The following is a 19,639-nucleotide window of genomic DNA, read 5'->3' as shown; positions in this document are numbered from 1 at the left end:
AAATTAAGTTCCTCTCATGGGAAGCCAGGGCTGGAATGAAATAATGAAAACTATTTTGTAGAAAATTAAAATCGAAATAAAATCTAACAAACAGGCAGGGAATACACATCTATACATTTATGGAGCTTTGTGCATACAATTAGAAACTATATATTTTTTCTTTTACACTTAACAAATACATATTAGAACAAGAAAACTCCAAAGCCAAGACCCCAAAGCTCTACCTCTCTCATTTATAGATTGGTGCAGCGCCTGCTGGGTAAATTGATTTTTGTTATTTTATGCCAGTTTAGCATTTTCTACTGTGGCATTATCTAAATGTGTTTGAGCAAGTGGCTAAATGCACCACCGTAGAAAGCCCTTATCACCCAAACACACTGTAACTTCAGCTCCAGGTGTTAGCAGCCATGTTACTGTACCCAACACACATGGCCATGTTGCTAATTAAAGCAATCCCATGCTTATCCTGAGGGGGAAATACCTGGATTAGAGGGAGATTTGCAACTCAAACCTGAGACATGCCTAATCAATTTAAAGCTATTAGACAATTAATTCACTTTGGTGGAGGGTGGATATTGCACATGCACTAATCTGGCCCCTAAGTTGTCACTGTGTGTGCTGATGAGTATTGAGTGCTCTGTACACAAATACAGTGACGAGAATGGGCAGGCAACCCGTGCAAAGGAAAGGAATAAACAAATGACGTTTTCCCATTTGCGCTTCAGGTCAATAGCTTCAGTGGATTACTGTCACATGTCGTTCTGTCCATTAAGTCTTTTCCCTCTTATTTTGCAATTTTCTGGTTCTATTTCCTGTTTTATTTTGATACTTACCTCTTGTGTCATTTCAGGTCACTTCACTTCCCTGGTGTTTTCCCTTCTGTGATTGTCTGCCCGCCCTGATTGTTTCCTCCTGCGTCCTACAGTCTCTCTGTCCTCCGGTGTATATTTACCTGTTTCTCCCCTCACTTCTTTGCCAGTTCGTTGCAGTTCATAGCTCTTCGTTCCAGCGTTTCCAATCCGCAAGTTTGGTAGTGTACAACCTGAGTTTTAGTCTTTTTGGATCTGTCTTTGCCTGCCCCTCACCTGTACTTCTGCCTGAGTGGATTGATTACTAGCTTTGACTTCTGGAACATTTTTTGACTCGTCCTTTTGGATTATTCCCTGGACACTGTCGCCTAGGTTTTTTTTTCGGAACTGTTCTCAGTAAAATCTGTTAACCAAATCTGTGTCTCTGAGTCGTGCTCTTGACTCCTCTACTTCCTGACCTGTTACAGTTACATCACATCTAGGACAGTGACGCTTTGTCGTCTGCAAACAAATATAGTTCTGTGTTTGAGGGTTGCACCGTACCGATGGTGGAGAAGTGACACTGTGGCTGATGTCAGGACTGTGGTGGCTACTAAGATATCAAGAGGTGGCCCTGGTGAACCCAACCCATCCCAACTATAAATATTCTTCCCACCACAGTTGTACCTCATTATTACCCTCCTTCAGTGAATAAAACAATGTAGTCATAGCAGAGAATAATCCCACATACAGCAATGAAATGACAAGAAGCCTTACATCGTAATTGTTTGGTCTGAACCACAGCCTGTGAGCAAGTGATGATAAAGAGTACATTTTGGGCTTGAGAATCAGGTAATTCAGAAGCAGAACATGAGGATGGCAAAAGAGTGGACTGCTGTGCAGGTTAAAGATAATCCTGAGGTTTTAATGCAATGATAATGAAATTTGTATCTTAATCTGTGTTGATTGTGTTGCTACAGCTGAAGTATCTGGAAGTGTTTGCAAACTACTCATGTTGGGTTAAATACCTTGAGATATGAAGAGAAATAAGCTTATCAGTAGTATTTAGTGTGCACATACTGTCTCCTTTTTTTTTTTTTTTTTTTTTTTTTTTTTTTTACCATCCACAGTGTGTTTTCCTAACTGCCAGCGTATCATAACTGGACTGGACCAACATAACTGTTCCTACATGGATCAGGGAAATAGTAAATCTATTGTGAGGGAGGGAAAACCTTATAATGAGGTAACACAAAAGGAGTTCAGGTACCAAACCTTATTGTGATCTTCATACAAACATGTTTTTTGTCATTGTGGCAGGAATACTTTTCCTTACAGTTAAAAATGATTCAAGTCTGTGGTGCTCTGAGTACCTGGAGGTGTTTAGGCTTGAAATGTTTTGCTAAACAACTTTTTAAATGATCAATGATTGCTGAAATTTGCCATTGTCTTATAACTGAAGATATGTAAATGTATGTTATACCAACGTATGTAAACATGTTTGGTATTGAACAGATTACACTTCATACTGTGTTTGCACAATTATGTAATGAGCCAGATTCTTCACTTCCATACAACACAAAGCTTACACTCCATATATGTAGTGTTTGAATTTGACCAAGCTGCAGAGCGGGAGAAACTAACTACTGTAATACTTGAGCTGCGCATTGTCTTTAAGCTCAGAAAAATGGCCTGAATATTTTGGTTAAAGAAAAAAAAAACATTCATTCCAATTAAAGCAGGCCTGTGCAAGTGCAGCCAAGCAGCTCTGTTATTCAATTCCATTAGAATGAACGATGCAGTGGCATGCAACCATGCAGTTAACAGGAATTAAAACCATAGGCAAGATGACGGATTACACGAGAACAGAGGTGTGTGTCTGTGTGTGTGTCTGTGTGAGTATGCATCCATGCACACATGTACTTTTTTTTCTTGCTTTCTATTTTGTCAAAATTGTACATATTGAATATTTTTCCAACACATGTACTTGAATATTAAATCAAAATAGCTTGAACATTGAAACGTGCTATTAGGTCTATGCTACGGCGGGGCTTCAGTGTACTTGTCACTATTTGCCAGCTGTAGTTATTGCATGATGTATGGCTCTGTTCTTGATGCATGCATGACAGTTGGCAGTCATTAATCATAGTTAGAAGATAGGACATGGTTTAGGGTCCCTTTTTCTCGCATGTGGTAAGTCTCATGTAAGTTAGTGCGGGTTCTTGAGGCCCAAGCTGCTGCAGTGGGGGTGACATGTGCAAACACATTTCATATCATTCAACTGTATGAGAGGCTGCTTTGTGGCTTGTAAACAAACACCAGGCTCCCTTTGCTGCACTTTATTGAACAACCACAGTGTGTGTGTTTGTGCTGATTTTGCTGCAGAAGAACTTCCCTTTACTTTTCCTTCCAAACTTCCCTTTGTTGTGCTGCTCAGCATCATGTTTCTTGTAGATGCGTGGGTGTGACAGTGAGAATCGGGCTCAGCGAGTGTGTCTGTGCTGGTAAAACAGCATTGTTGCGACACACCCACCTTCACAGAGTAGACTAACCATGCATTTAATTAGAAACAAAAGCTGGAAATAATTAATTAGACTGCAATTCCCTTTTTTTTTTTTTTTTTTTTTTTTTTTTTTTTTTTTACCCTTGCCAGAGTTTATAATGAGTAGATAGGCTGCAGGAATTTTACAGAGAATAATTCTATAAAAATGTAAAGTAAAGGGAGGCCACGAAGACAAATGGTCACTGGTGAACTTGACTGTCCCTCAGCCGTGATTTGGGGTGATTTTGGTGCATGTATTGATATGGCTCATGGTTCTCTTTGGGATCACGCCTACAACACACCAATGGACTGCTGCAGTTATGTTTTTACAGTAGACATGATGCCATCACCACAGCTAACAGTTAGCATTTTACCTTTATGAATCAGAGCTGTGAAACTAACCAGTCAATAAAGTCAATACTACAACTGTGTAGATGAAACATGTGATGTCACCAACTGGTTCAGGCTGGGACATGAAATATCTAATGCACACGGCCTCACTTGAGGAGTTGATATTATATTGATTGAAGGACAGTCTGCTGTTTTGCAGGAACGTGTTTGGTCTTTGTTTGTTTCCATCACAGCCATACATGCATGGAGGACATCAGAGGCTGCGTCTGCATCTCCCCGTCATTCTCTGGTCCACAGTCAGGTGGAGGTGATGTGAGTGAGTGGGTAGTTGGTGGGAAAGGAAACGTATTTCAAATGTTGTTGAAATAAGTTTTTGTGACCATGAAGGTTTATACCTGCGGTGACAAGTGTAAGTGCTCCCTGGAATCCTTTTTTTTTTTTTTAATTTTATGAATGAAGTGCTATACAATAGTTTAACCTCCCTTGCACAACTACTACACCAAAGTTCATGGGCCACATCCGGGTTAGATTGAGGCATAGATGGTGGTTTTGGTCAAATGCAAATAACCACACTGTGTGTTGTGTCACTGCAACATTTTTTGTATTAAAGCATATCAGGATCTGTAGCTACCCTTTACCAGGAGCTGTGGGAGGCTAAACAGAACCATCAGAAAGGTGAATATTGCTTTATTCTCCAAAAATGAATATTCAGTGTCTTTTAGACAACTATGTAAATGAACCCTAAATTACATTGTAGAGAAACATAATTTAGGGTTTCAGGTGCAAATATTACTGCAGACTTTCTCTTAGTCTTATCCTATATGCAGTTCAAACACTATAATTTGTTTTCCAATTGTTGAAAATTTTTTCGACATGATAAACTTCTTCTCTTTAACTTTAACAATTTACTAAACTTCAACATCCTAAAGTTTCCAACCAACAGCAGCCCTTTAGAAATGTGGCATTGCCATGAGTGATGGCTGTGCTGTGATTCACTTCACAGAAAACTGTAGAAGTTGTATGGTAAAAGAAAAAAAAAAAAAAAGACTACATATACAACCTTTTCTCATACACAGATTATGTAAATGATGTTTGTCACTGGCTTTTGTGATCTTATGTAAACATAAGCTCTCTTAAGGTTTCAGTATGCTACAAACAAACAGCTAAAGTGTTTATGCTTCTTCTAAATTTCCACACTCAAAGGCGTCAGCTGATGTACTTTCTGGCTACATCCCACTACTGCCTTGATTTCTCTCCAAGAACTCTGTCTTCAGTGTGTCTTTCTTTACATGACGAGTTGTACATATGGGGAGAATGGTGCACACTTTCAGACTGTGTCTCCTCGCAGGTGTTCGTGGTTCATAGTTTTCTCCTCAATAATGGTGGACGTAACTGTGCTGACAAAGAAAACCTTCAAGCCCTGATTTGCTTTTGCAAACTTGGCCATTCACTGTATTCACAATCAGTTCCATGTTAGCCTGATAGTCATATTGTGCATTTCATAAAGTTAATGTTTTTGGTTTCAGACACATGATGACTGAACAACACAATCGTCTGGCCATAACTGTTTAGTCCTTTGTCAGTTAAACTAGCTGATTTTCCCACATCCAACTTGTTGGCTACGAGAGTTCACATGCAATCTAATAAATCACAAATCTTGACATGCATTGACGTTATTAGACAATAAAAGGTATTTGTTTCCTCTGTGAGCGGTCTTAATGTTTTGGCTTGTCCATGTATTTAGTTTGAAGTAACATAATCCATGTAATTAGTTATGTTGTCAAATATACAACTTTTAATGTTGTCCTGATCACAACAACCAGTGAATACAATGGGTGCCCCTCTTACACCACAAATGCAGCTCTTTGTTCTTTACATTGTGAGGGATTTTGTTCATCTCAACTTGTTGCCACACTCTCACAATGTCTCGTAAATTTCAACCTGAGATCAATAGCTGATCTGACAGGAGCTCATTTCAGTTACAAGATAAGAGTAAACAAAACAGATGCAAGAGGAAGGATACGTTCACACTCCAATTAGTGTTTTTAAAGGCTTGTGCTGTATCAAATGCAGAAAACACAGCTTGTGGCTTCCTCCTTAATGAGCCAACCAGTTGAACCATAGCTTCCAATGGGCCTCCTCCGTCACTGTCACGTCCACTGAGTGCCTCAGTCACATTCAAATTGGCCTCCAGGTCCGTAGACATTGATAAAGGGTCTCTGTGTGGTTGGAAGCATGCAGGCTAATTCCTGCAGGCTGGGCCGAAGCCGTCCAGTCGCTGTCCATCACTTCTCTGTTATTTGCATTGGCCCCAATCAGCCCAGAGTGGTGATCAATGCAAAGTCAAAGTGAGCTTTCTTCCAGCATTAGGAGCTGCTCTCCATCACTGTTAGCAACAGCGCAGCAATGTCTTAATGTTGAATAGATGCTGGTAGGGCTGCCTAGTACTGATGTGGTAAAGCTGCGTAGAAGTACTACCAACAAGAAAGCTGATGTAGTTGTAGTCGGCCACTGAGCTATCTGTACTGTCTTATGAAATCCATTTCCAAAACTGGAGGTAATCACATATGAGGGTTTTACACTGTTCAGACATTAGCACCATGTTGGCACTACACTCTGTTTAGTATTTTTTTTTCATTCACTAAACTGCACCCTTTTCAGGCATCAGTTGATCAGTCACTAATTAGTCCAAGTCTTTGTTCCACAGCGGGATATTTCAGCAACAACCAACCATGTTTATTCAAACAAAAAATAACAAGAAGTTATTGGCAAGGCTCTTGAAGTACTAACATGTTCTTCTTTATAAGTTGTCAGTATTCATTGAAGGGATAATTGGTGAAGCATTTTAAAGTGCTCCTGAGCTTGTCGTCTCCACCAACAGTTATTCTCTTCTATCTCTATGCTGTCCTTTTCTCTCTCTGCTCTCCTCTCACCCCAACCGGTGGAGGCAGATGCTCCGCCCACCCCTGATCCTGGTTCTGTTAACAGATGCCCCACCCACCTCTGAGCCTGGTTCTGTTAACAGATGCCCCGCCCACCTCTGAGCCTGATTCTGTTAACAGATGCCCCGCCCACCTCTGAGCCTGGTTCTGTCAGAGGTTTCTTCCTGTTAAAGGGAGTTTTTCTTCCCTCTGTTGGAGGTTTTTCTCCCTTAAAGAGGAGGGTTTTTTTCCCCTCTTAGCTTATGTGGGAATTGTTGAATTGTTGAATTGTTGGGTTTCTCTGTTCAATGTTGTAAAGTTCTGCTGTAAGGACTTTAATATGTTAAGTGCTATGAAATAACCTACGTTGTGATTTGGCGCGATATAAATAAAGTTGAATTGAATTGAATCGCCTCCTTTGAATTCATCATGAAAGAGTTTTCCTGCCTTGATATCTCTACGGTCATCCTGCATAAAGAATAGTTAAATGGAGACTCCATTCTCATTGTGATAACTTTGCATCTCTCTAATGGAGATTTGGAGAAATTCAGACTCATGGGACGCATTGTGTGCATCACACTGAACATGAACAAGAGAAGGAAAAGAAGCAAGTTGTCTGAGGAGATGAGGACATGAATAACATTCAAACATGGTCAAGATAAAACCCACGAGGTCATCTCCAAGCAGGCCAACCTCCGTGGGTTGGCCTGCTTGGAAGTTTGCATGGTGGAGAAAGATCCAAGAAACACTTTGAGACACAAAAAAGCTGACATCAGAGATTGTTGCACCATGCGTCACTTTCAGACAGGAAGTGCCATCGAAGAAGAGCCAGGAAGACTTTTGAAAGAAAAACATAAAGCCTGAAGAGAGATTACAGAACTGTTGATGAGTCCCCATGCGTCTGGGAGAATGTCCTTCGGCAAGATGAAAAAAAGTTAAAGATTTTTGGTAAGTCACATCAGCTCTATGTTAACGGAAGAAAAAGATGAAGCTTTCAAAGAAGAGCAGAGCAGCCCTGCTGTGAAACATGGAGGAAGCTCAATTGTTTCGCACAAGGTGCTTTGAGTCTGTGCAGGGTGCAATGGATTCATACGATTATCAAGGCTTTCTGGATCAAACCATATTGCCCACTGTCAGAGCTATGTCTGTGGGAAAAATAACACTGCACCTGTCCTAAGCTATGAGTCCTGATCTGAATCCAACTAAACATCTATGGAACAAGCTGAATCTAGCAGCTGGGAGAGGACATGCTTTCCCCTGAGAGAACTGGAGACGTTTGCTCAAGAAGAGTCAAACAACCAACTGTGAAGTCTCAAGAAGCGCTTGATAGCAGAGAGAGTTACAGAATATAAAGTTTAAAGTCCCAATATTTTGATTTGTGCCATTTTGATTTGTTGTACTGAAGATATCAATCACTTCTGTCAGTTTCAAGTTAGTTCAGAGATGATAGCGGTGCAAGAGACAATTTTAAGTAAAACTAAAGAAAGAACGACGGGATGCAAAAAGTTGATAGATTTATTTAATACTGTATTTTATTGATATTTATATGATTATTTATTTTGAAATGTTTTATATTGAACACTTTACATATATGGACAGTTATGTTTATAATTTAGTAATTGATAGTTTGTACTACGTTTTTATCGACAAGGTAAAGATGTATTTTTCATTTATATTTATGTCTTCTTCCTTTTGTCCGGTGCTCACTCCGCCCTCTCCCTCTGTCTGTCTCTTATTGCTCCACTTACCATGTTGTCCTGCTTCCTAAAGTCGTGAGTTCTGCTTGATGATTTACAGTAAAATTGCTTATAAATTGGAGTGGAGAATGTTTTGCAGACCTGGCAGCTTTCAAATCGTGCGCCCATTTGTCACTCGACATTTCTTTTGTGTAACAGCACAAAAATTAATTAGGCTGCGTGGCGGCAAAAGTTTACAGCTATAATTTATGGGGGGATGAGATTCCTTGGACACCATCTCGGACCTATGTCGATTTATTATTTTTATTATTATTGTGGTGTGTGTGTGTGTGTGTGTGTGTGTGTGTGTGTGTGTGTGTGTGTGTGTGTGTGTACAGTGTGTGTTTCACTCATGGAGTAGGTTGCCCTGTGTTGATAGCACTAAAGCAAGATTCATTTACAGTACTTGGGGATTGTGGCAGGGCAAACGTATTCACCGTGGAGTACAGACTGGTTAACAGGCAGACATAAACTAAAATAGACTCTATAGTAATACATTCAAAAGCACATTATGCATAAATATGTAAATGCACACATGAGGACGCATATTGCATTAGCATCCTTTTTTAGCAACCACACACGTACTGGAGCTCGATGGCTGACAGGAAGCAATTCTGTTTGTGTATGTAGGTGAGTGATAACTTGTATGTTTCTATTTAGACATTTATCTGCAGAATTGAAACTTGCTCTTGGCTTTCTCACTTCCTCATAACCATGTTTGACCCACAGTCCCGCTGCTTTAATCCCTTTCCGGAGAATATGACACGAGAGCCAAGAGACTGAATGAAATGTGTTGAAACCTCAGACCAAAAGAAGTCACAGCCTCTGCTTGCTTTGGATCATAAGCAGTCAGAGTAAGATCAACGAGGCCTCCACATCCAAGACCACCTGATCCAGCACTCTGGTGCAGAATGAGTTGTTGTTCGAGTTTGCATTGACATTCTTGGTCTCCAGAGAGTGAATCCTTCATTTAAATTAATTTAGCAAAAGTAACAACAGACAAAGCCAAAGTGATGAATGTGGTAAAGAGTTCCTGCTCAACACTAGCGGGAGCTACAGCCTGTACGGACTTAAGTGGAAAGAAAGAAGAAATCTTAATGAAAAATGTTTCAGTTGAAAAATGAGGAAGGAAAAGAGAAAGAAACTGATTCAGGAAAAAAAACCACATGTTAACTGATGGAGATGAAACCAAAACACAAGAGCCAGCTATGAAACAACGAAACAAATGCTTTATGTTTTGTTTGGATCAATAAGGTTTGTAGCAGTAAATGGGTTTATCGTTTCAAATAGAGGGTTTGGCTGAGACACATTGACCCATTCAGACTTCTGACTGGTTGAAACTGCGACACAGAATAAGTCTAAATGGAATACCGGTCATGTTTAATCCCTCAATGCATCCCCCAACTTTACACAATTGCAACATCAGATCACTGGAGGTCAATGCATATAAGGACTATAACTAAGGGTGCAACTCCATACCATGCTCAAGTATGTTTGAGCCCAAAGTCCAGTATGTCTGATGGCAGAGAATATCGCCTAATGAACCCAGGCACTTCGATGATCCGTGCCCAGGTCCGTTGGGAAGAGGCGAACCTACGTTCCTGATCAGGTGTACTCAGGTGAGATACACATCAAATTTTCGGAAATGTACCACTAATTATATGAAGTCAACATTACTCCCCTGTCACCTCTTCAAACATGGCTACCACTAAAAGAGTTCTGACTTCTAACCAAAATCAATTAGACACCGGTCATGCAGCCCGGTATCAAGGCAAAACGTGAAATAGCCACGCTTTGGCCTGTCTAGGCATGACAGTCACAGGTTTTCCTGTAGTGGACGCAAATGAAACCTACTGCATACATAGAGCCATGTGATTTACAAGAAAATTAAACTTAGGAAAAATACATGGTTGGGGTTCTAAAAAAAACAACATGGTTGGGGTAAGGAAACAAAAAAAAAAACAACTCAAGAACAACATTGTCACTTCCTGAAGTCAATCCTCTGCCTCCTGCATGGCAGTCTCTGACTCACGGCACCAGGGAACACCTCTTCCCTCCTACTACTGACGAAAAATTTCCTTTGCACTTGGTCACGTGATCTTTTGTTATGTTACTTTTACGTGCATGTAAGTTTCACGCTTACAAAACGTGAAACTGGCACACCTCGAGAGACCAAAGCGTGTCTATCTCACATTTTGCTGTAGTTGCCCGGTAATACTCAGCACAGTAACACTCCTTTGAAAGTTAGATGTTACAATGGTATCAATCGGATTTAGTGCACATTTGTTCAAGTGTCACGTGGTTGATGATGCAAGTCTAATCAGGTGCAGAACATGTCAACGTTATCTGAATGCTGACCAGGGGGGGAGTTGAGGGTTGTGGGTGGTACTTAGGCACAATAAAGATCAGCTGTAATGACCCTAACCCAATACCAACTTCAAACTTTTCAAAGCAAGTGAGGACATTTTCAAGCCAATCAGTCGTGATGATGGTGAAAAGTGGGGAAATACGGCCCAGCTTGGAAATATCTGGAATGATCCTTTAACCTTGAGGGGAAACACCTCTCTGCACCCCACCCCACCCTCCACACCGTCCATGTGGGATCTCCCTTAAGGAGGTAAGTGCCTTGCAACAACAAAACACACACACACACACACACACACACACACACACACACACACACACACACACACACACACACACACACACACACACACACACACACACGGCTGCTCTCAGAGCTGTAGTAAGAGGTGTTTGGGATCAATTGTGGATAATTGGGTCTCCACGCGACATAATCTCACATTAGTAGAGCCAGCTGTGCAGCAAGCATGCACACTGCCTGTTTACTGAGGGTAGGGGGGGCTGTTTTGGGGTTGCAGTTTGGATGCCTGTCCAGTCTGGACAGTCTGATTATAATCAAAAAATATTGAAAAGAAAACCCACAAACACTTTCTCCCCATGTTTCTCCTCCTCACTGTGTGAGAGAAGCAGACAAACACCACATGTATCTGTACTGATGATAAACACTGGGGTTCTGTGCACCTGACATCACCAACCATAACATCTTCCAATCAAACACATACATCCTAAAGTCAGCCGTAACTAAAATAAAAAAAACTCCCCACACCAATTGTGTAATCAATGCCCACTGAAAATGGGATTCCTCCGGCCGCCGGCAATTAATACGTTTGTGTCCTTTTTTAACACTAGTGAGCCGAGCTTGAAATTACCAATGACTGGCGCCTGCTCATTTGCATATTTATTGCAGCGGAGGACGAGGTGGTGGTGGCAGCGGTGGTGGGGGGTGAAAACTGGGGCGAATGATTGATGTGGAGCTCGCCTCCTGCATTACAAACAGCCCATTATTGGGCAGACAGAGGAAGAGAGAGGGAGACCGAGAGAGGGACTGAGAGAGAGAGGATGAAGAGCGGTCTAGCATACAGTTGATTAAAGTTGAAGACAGTGGGATCAGTCTGCGCCGGAGGTTTTTGTCCTCCAATCCCCCCCCCCCCCCCCCCCCCCCCCCCCCCCTCCTGTTTCCCTTTTCCCTCTCTTCCTTTTTTCTTCACCTCCCCCCAACTCCAGTTCTGTTTCACTCCATATTTTGTGAGGAAGATGGCCGGGGCGGGAGCATTAAAGGCCTGTTTTAATGGATGTTGACAAGGAGTGGACCAACAAAAGCCCAAGCCTGAGGATTTGCTTGAAAAGATTCAATCAGACATGTTTTCACTGCGATTAATTGGCGGACTCAGAGGGGGAGGGATGGGAGGGATGGGAGGGATGTGGTGATGAAGGGATTGGCGACGGAGGTGTGAATGAGTGTGATTGTTCCGTGTGCACCCCACCCCACCCATTCCCCATTTCCCTGCACACCCTCATGCTTCCCTCTGTCATTTTGAGCGATAGTTTGGAAATGTCCTTTGAATGATGCTAAAGAGCAAACTCCTCCCGCCCTCCCACTCTCCTCCTCCTCCTCCCCGTGAATTATGAGTATTATTTCAGGGAGGTGGGATGTGGTGAGCCAGAGAACAGGACTACAGCGCTTTGATTGGATCTGACCTGCCTGTACTCGTGTCAGATACGCACACACATGCACACGCTGATAGAACTGCTGGTATGTGTGTGTGTGATTAGCCTAGACAGCCATGTCTGATCATAACACAGTGAGAAGAGGTAAAAGTAGCACTGTTGACCTAACTGGGAATCTCGCACCTCACACACACACACACACACACACACACACACACACACACACACACACACACACACACACACACACACACACATACTGAGGCACAGATCAAAAACCACAACATCGATGGTTCATTCTGTTGGAGAACTCTCTTTCCTCACTAACCGCCATGTCTTTGCTCTGTCCTACAGAACCAAAACCCAACATCTACACACACTCGGTCAAGACAAAGTCAAAACAAAATCCTGTGACAGAAATATGTAATTTTTTAGATTAAAAGAAAGCTTTGAAGAACTACAAAACAGGGTGAACAAAGAAACCAGAACAATGAGTGTGCAAAGTGTCCAGTGATTCACTTGTGCACTCCAAACAGTGAGTGTTAGTTCGTACGTACGGCATTTGGAAAACATGCCGTACCCCCAAAATCTAGTCAGTTCACTCTGATTAGATGTTGAGTCCAAGTGAACATTTGTGCCAAATTTTAAGAAACTTCCTCAAGGTGCTCTTGAGAAAGTGAATGTGTATTTCATGTCACCCAGCAGCGTTCTGTGCAGAAAGCCTACCGGCAACCTAAACTAAGGTGGTGAATGTTTCCCATGCTCCACAGCAATATGATAGCATTATCCTTGTTAGCATGTTAGCTCAAAGCTCTGCTGTGCCCGGGACAGCCTTCCACAGAGATGTTTGCATGGCTGTTGATTGTTTAGCATTCTATATGATTTATAAATATTAATAATATAGGACCAATATTATCAAACTGACATCTGAGAAATATTTTTCACTCAGTAAAAGTAAACCGTGATGTTTCCAGCAATATATACATGACATGTATGGATTCAGTCTGAGTAATTTATGACACTGAGAAGTCTGTTGATTCGGTGTTTAAGATTCTTGAGATAATATTGTGTATTTATCAGTCCCCCTAGGAGTTTTTTATGATTGTTGCGATCTAAAATATTTGACTTTGTGGTGGATTTTCTCAAAAATTGTGATGTAATTTGTGGAGCTTTTAGTGAGTTTTTTGTGTAAAATTGCAGAATTTAGAAAAGATTGCAAGATGAGAAAGAACCTTTTTTTTTTTTAAGCATTTCATGATAAAGAAATAAATATGTAATCACTTCCTGTGATAGTAACCCTGCCGACATCACAGGAATATTTTAGTTCTCATCTTTATTTATTGAACTTAGAGAACCATTGGGGCTAAAAGTTAAAAAAATAAAATGATAAAAGTGCCGCAGCTTTCCAGAACAGACCATCTGTGACTGTAATGTAGAAACAAAGACTACATCAGCTGTCAAAATAAGTGCTTTAGATGCTGTTTAATTCATGTCACTTCCTGTTTGTCCTCTTGTTCCGATTTCCTCCGTGCAAGTAGTTTTATCTGGTGATGAGAAAACATGAACAGAGCCTTTCTGATTGTAAATAAGGAGGTTTTTTTGTATTAATTACTTTACGCCTTTAATACTTTCAGCACAGCTTCTGCTGATGAAATTTGTTGCGTGAAAACAGCGGGAATAAAAAAAAAATTCCCGCAAATATTGTGGATTTTGCTTGAATTTGCGTTAATTATTGCAATCGCAAGATCACGATTTCCTGGAGGGACTGATTTATAGTAATTATATTTTTTAAATGCAACAAGAAACACTTTTAAGGTGACCTAATAACACACTTCCTACCAGGTTTCCCTCTCTGTATATGCACCTGTAGTACCTTTGACTCAGAGGGTTTATTATGCAAATCCAGACGTAACATTAAGTCTGCAGTGACATTAGCACTGTGATCAGAGGTCCCAGGCAGCATCTGGAGCTGCTCGTCCCTCCTTCCAGCGAGTATCTCCGCCTCTCCAAACTTCAGATCCTCCTCAGAAGTGTTGTAGTAAAGTCGGCTTTGGTTCAGGGGGAGGAGGAATAAGAAGTGGAGCAGAGAGAGTGCGCATACAGCAAATTGGCAGCTCCATCAAATTATACTGGAATTAAGGGGGTTTCGTTGGGCGTAATCCACACGCCAAAGCCTGCCCGCCCCTCCCTCCCTACAACATTTAACTTTTGTCGACGTAAACGCCACATTTCATGCTCTGCCATTAATCTGTCGGATTACAGGATGCAAGCAGTTTGAGCAGGGTTTGGGTGGGGGCGTAGGAAATGGGGTGAGGGGTTGATTAGTAATGAATTCTCTCGATCTGGGCTTACTGTTAGGTGGCAGAGGTAGGTAACTCACAACTCTGTGGTTAAGGCCATGTGTGATCTTTGTCACCGTCCTCTCTGTGGAGCCACACCTGGTCAGACGGCAGGTTGAAGCATCTCTGCCGGAAACTTGCGTGAAGAAAGTGTGGAACGGTGCCCTGTCTCCATCTATCTCCCTGTGATGGGATGAAGGGGGAAGGAGTGGTGTTCCTGGGGTTTGCTTTCAGAGGATAACCCACCTGGGGACAGCAATGGAGAACAAGCCTGTCGCACTGAGGGAGAGTCTGCCCTCTCTCTCCTGGGCATGGAGGAGCTCACAGTGGGGGTGGAGGAGGATCCAGGCATGCTTTCTTACAGATGGAGTGCTCTGGGAATAAGTTGACACATGCAGGGTTTGAAGATGCTGCTGCACAGGGGGTGTATCCCTCATCCTTTGGATTTTGGATTAAAAAAAAAAACAACAACAAAAAAACAGCCACTCACGGTATAATTTATGTATTTATATTTAATATAATCAAAAGTATTATTTAATATAATATATTTGTCTATATGAAGTGGGGTTTTTTTTTGGTACAAAATGTTTATATTCTAAATGTGTAAGACTTTGGATTATCAACTATCTTGAAATATTTGACATTTTTCTGTAATGCTGTTTTGGGACATTTTGGAAGGCACAAATATATATACAATATAAAGATGTTTTCACATGATGAGTTGTTGGGCTACAAATGGGTCAAAGTTTGGCACAAATAAAACTGGAGAGGAAGAATTTAAAGGTTGCATCTTATACATCACAATGGAACTTGATACATATAAATAAACAATTATACTTGTCCAAACATACTCTTTTCCACATCATTGTTGACATCCAGGTGATTACAACCGACCTTTAGGGGAACATATATGGCTGAACCAAATGAATGGCAATCCATTCAGTCGTTATTGAACTATTCAAATCAAAGCCTCATACTGTATGTCTACATTAGTATGGTTCAAGAGAAAAAGTCAGTAGATTAATAAAGTCACTGGGAATATTCATCTGGGAATCCTGAATATCGGTACAGGTTGTTGTTCTTATATGTTGTATTTCATGGTATAAGTGTAAAATCTGCTGATGGTGCTACAAAGTCAGGGGATCATCAGAGCCATCATGATTCATCCCCAGGGCACCAGAGGTATCCACCATGTACCACATTTCATAGCAATCCATTCCGTTATTGTCAAGACACAAAAATATCCACCACTGTACAGTGAGAGGATCACGGTTGGTCGGGTTCATCCTCTGGGGACTGCAACTCATAAAATATCTGTTGACCTACAGACTGACCTTCCCGCATGTATGAAGCTGCAAATATGGCTTAAAAGGAAACATGACTGCACACTGCTGTCCTGTTCTCTGACCATCTCATATGAATATGCAACACCAAGAACAGAGTTTAATTCCAAAGTGATCTGGATGAGGGTTTTCTTGGCTATGTGGACGACACAAGAAAGATGATGGTTTTCGATGACATCGGGCCTGCTATGGGGGAGGGGTTTGCCTCACTCCGAGGGGGCGGAGTTTGACTGTTGCTCTTCTCCGCCAGCTGAAATAAATTGTATGTCTGTGATCAAGCCATATATCAATATAAATAATGAATCACCCACTTAGTTCTTAGCTGTGTACAGGCTGTAGATTCAAGAAGTACCCCCCCCCCCCCACACACGCACCCCCCTCCTCCTCATCTAAACAATGTTTTGTCTCTATGAGCCTTTTCAGCTGTCTCTGTTCTTCACTATCTCTGTTGCAGCCTCAGTCATCATACTCTGCTCTATCTATGTGTTGTCCTGCCAGCTTGTCCTGTGCTGCAGAGTCGTCAGTTAAAAGCGAGACAGCACAGATGAGTAATCACATCTCATTGTTTCTAATGCAGACATCTTAAAAAAATTTCCCCTCGGGGATTAATAAAGTATATACCTACCTACCTACCTATCTTGCACATTCTTCTTGTAGTTCCAGATCTACAATATCCACTATGCACATATTGCCTTATTTGTAAAGTCTGGAAGAAATTAATGCATGTTTTCTCTATTTGTACTCTGAATATCTCTCAGCTGCAGCAGAAAACAACTCACTGTGAACCCCAACTTGAAAATCAGTCTTGTTATCTGATTATCGGCTTCGTCCCCCAGTTCAGGCTTTGTACATAGGTGGGAATCAATGAATAGTTTCGCCACAAAAAGGGTAGAATAAAAAAGATAAGTACAACTGCATGTGTTATTGTAAATTGACCTACAGGAATAAAAACGCCTAAATTCTCACATATCCTGAGATCATTGGAAGCTGACTGCTGGGAATTAGTGCTGCAGCTTCAGCTAAAACTAATATTTTGACAAAATGACCTCATCAGGACAGAAACGACACTCACTACCCAGTCGTTGGTCAAAATGAAGCAAATAAGAGAAATGAAAACTTTGACATTGTGTTCTTGGTGAGACACAATACCAGGCCAATTCAGTCTGATTATGAACCCACTAGTTCTGGAGATTACAGTTTTAACTGGGAAATAGTTCGATTACAATTTTGCAACTGTTGAAACTGAACTCAGTGGTTAGTTGAGCTGTTTTCAGACTGTCATTTTTGTCATATCCAGATTGATTTTTGAAAGTCTGAACAGCAAAAAAACGCACATGAACACATGCGATTCTTGCGATCCAAATACAAACCACATTATGTCGTTTGAAATGTGATTCCAATTAGATTTCTACTGATGCTTCTCAGTCTGGACGCTCTGCTGGCTCAGATCGAATTTCTCGTGTCACCTGCAATACAACACACGGTGACAACGTCAGTTCCAGAGAGACAGCGTGAGCAGAATCTATGCTACCGCTAGCAGAGCGCTAGCAGATAGTGTTGATTTATTAACGTAGAGGATAATGAGAACAACAGTCCACGAACAGTAGCTGAAATAAACTGTCTGCTGCCGCTACCCTGCCAGCAGCTTCTGTGCTGGATAGACGTGTCGTCAGCATAGCAGCGTACATCGTTACCCACGGCAACCCATGCAGATAGGTTGGTGATATCTGGACGCACCAAATAACAGTGTGGAGAGTCTGTGCTAAAGATCTGACCTGAGCAAACAAACCGATTGGCCTTCGGTCTGAACACAGCCTGAGACACATTTGATGTTTTTAAACAGACACAAAGATTTTCAAGTTGGAAAAAAGGTCAAGTGACGGCTCTGTGATCGTTGCATTCATGACTCTAAATGACGTGTCTCTCAAGTAAATATCGACTGAGTACAAAGAGAATAGCAAAGGTTAGGGTCAAACGTGAACCAACCTTTCTGTGATTTAAACACGTATGCACATTTCAATAGACTTTATGTGAATATTATGATAGTGTACAGATGGGTTAAGAAGTTGTTTTCAAAACTCATGCCGTCACCAAAACTTTTAAAAATATTTAGTTTATGAATAAACCAGCAAACCCATTCATTTTAGAGGCATCATCAAATATTTGACGAATTGCTTCAACTCTCCACAGAAACATAATTAAAATGTATTTTCCAGCAACTCAAGCGACCTCCACACGTATTGGAGAGCTCCTTAGAAACACCAGAGTCTCTCCATCAAATTTTACTGTGACTCAATTCCAGAGCTTCGTCACACCTTCTAACTGATCTTAACACAGAGAGGAAAAGTATGGCTACAGGGTCGAGACTGCTGGTTGGAACCGCACGGAACAAGTCTTGACTACTTAAATCCGCTTTGATCTGCGTTTCCTGGAGAGGGGATTGTCTGCTCGGTCCTGTGGTAACACTTTTGTACCAGCCAGTGCTTTTTGCATCATCTCTCCCTGCGTGAAGAAGTCTTGCTTTGCCTTTCTCTCCCCCTTTCTCTGTTTTGCTCTATCTCATCTGCAGACAAGTGCACGCATATGCATGCAAACACACGTTCACAAATCCACATACACACATTTTTCTGTCAAACACATTCTCTTCCTGTCTTTCTCTCATCCTCCTAACTCTTTTTTCTCACTCTCCATTTTCCCTTTGACTTCCACAGACACTAATTCCCTTTCTTCAAGGACAAGCATCTCACAGCACATCATCTGAATAAGACTTTGAGTCGCCGTGGCCTCCCAGGGCTTAAGTCCACAGAGCCCTTCTTCCCGATCCCCTTTTTAATGTTCTAACACCAGCCTAGTGCCGTCAATAAATATTAACATCCAGAGGGATGAGATATGCTCTGGTTAGGCCGTCTGTTCACCACATGGGTCTCAGGGTGGCTGTCTCTCAGCTGATACCGGGGAAGGATTGTTGAGCTAGTGACCCAGACTTAAAAGCCAAAAAAGCTTTGGGACTGTGCAGTTCTTGTAGATGCTATTCAGGGAATGTCTTCATCAATCGGGCCATGAAAACACATGTCAAACTGTTGTTTCCAGTAACAACATGGGAGGAAAAATTTCAATTTTTATGATGATTTCTGAGACAAAGAGTTGCTTTGGGCTTTAATTTTGGCATCCAGAGTGTTACTCACATTACCAGCGATTGCAGACTTAACATAAATATCCTTTGCAATTTATATCCTGATGACACTGCTGTCCATAAAAGTGGGTTGGAATTGGACATCCTAGCTGAGACATGTTTCTTGGCTGTTTGGGATATACAGTATGCTGTAAGTATGTTATTCAACCACCAGCAATCTGCAACGATGGATTTGCCTTTATTCTGAATGTACCACAGACGGAATATAAACATGACACATCAGCACTTCCAGCAAAAGGGAAGACGAAACAGTGAAAATGGGCACTGTCCACTGCAGCATTGGAGCCGGAGACACCAACAGACTTAACAAACTGGTTAAGAAGGCCGGCTCCATAATTGGCTGCAAACCAGACAACCTTGAAACGGTGGTGGAGAGGGTGGTCCGGATTATTCAAAA

The sequence above is a fragment of the Embiotoca jacksoni genome, unplaced genomic scaffold, assembly GCF_022577435.1.
Source record: "Embiotoca jacksoni isolate LCO1_2020_lvr unplaced genomic scaffold, fEmbJac1.0.p SCAF_39, whole genome shotgun sequence".
In the NCBI taxonomy this organism is placed as follows: Eukaryota; Metazoa; Chordata; class Actinopteri; family Embiotocidae; genus Embiotoca; species Embiotoca jacksoni.
The sequence above is the reverse complement of the archived record's forward strand: the minus strand, read 5'-3'. Positions refer to the sequence as shown.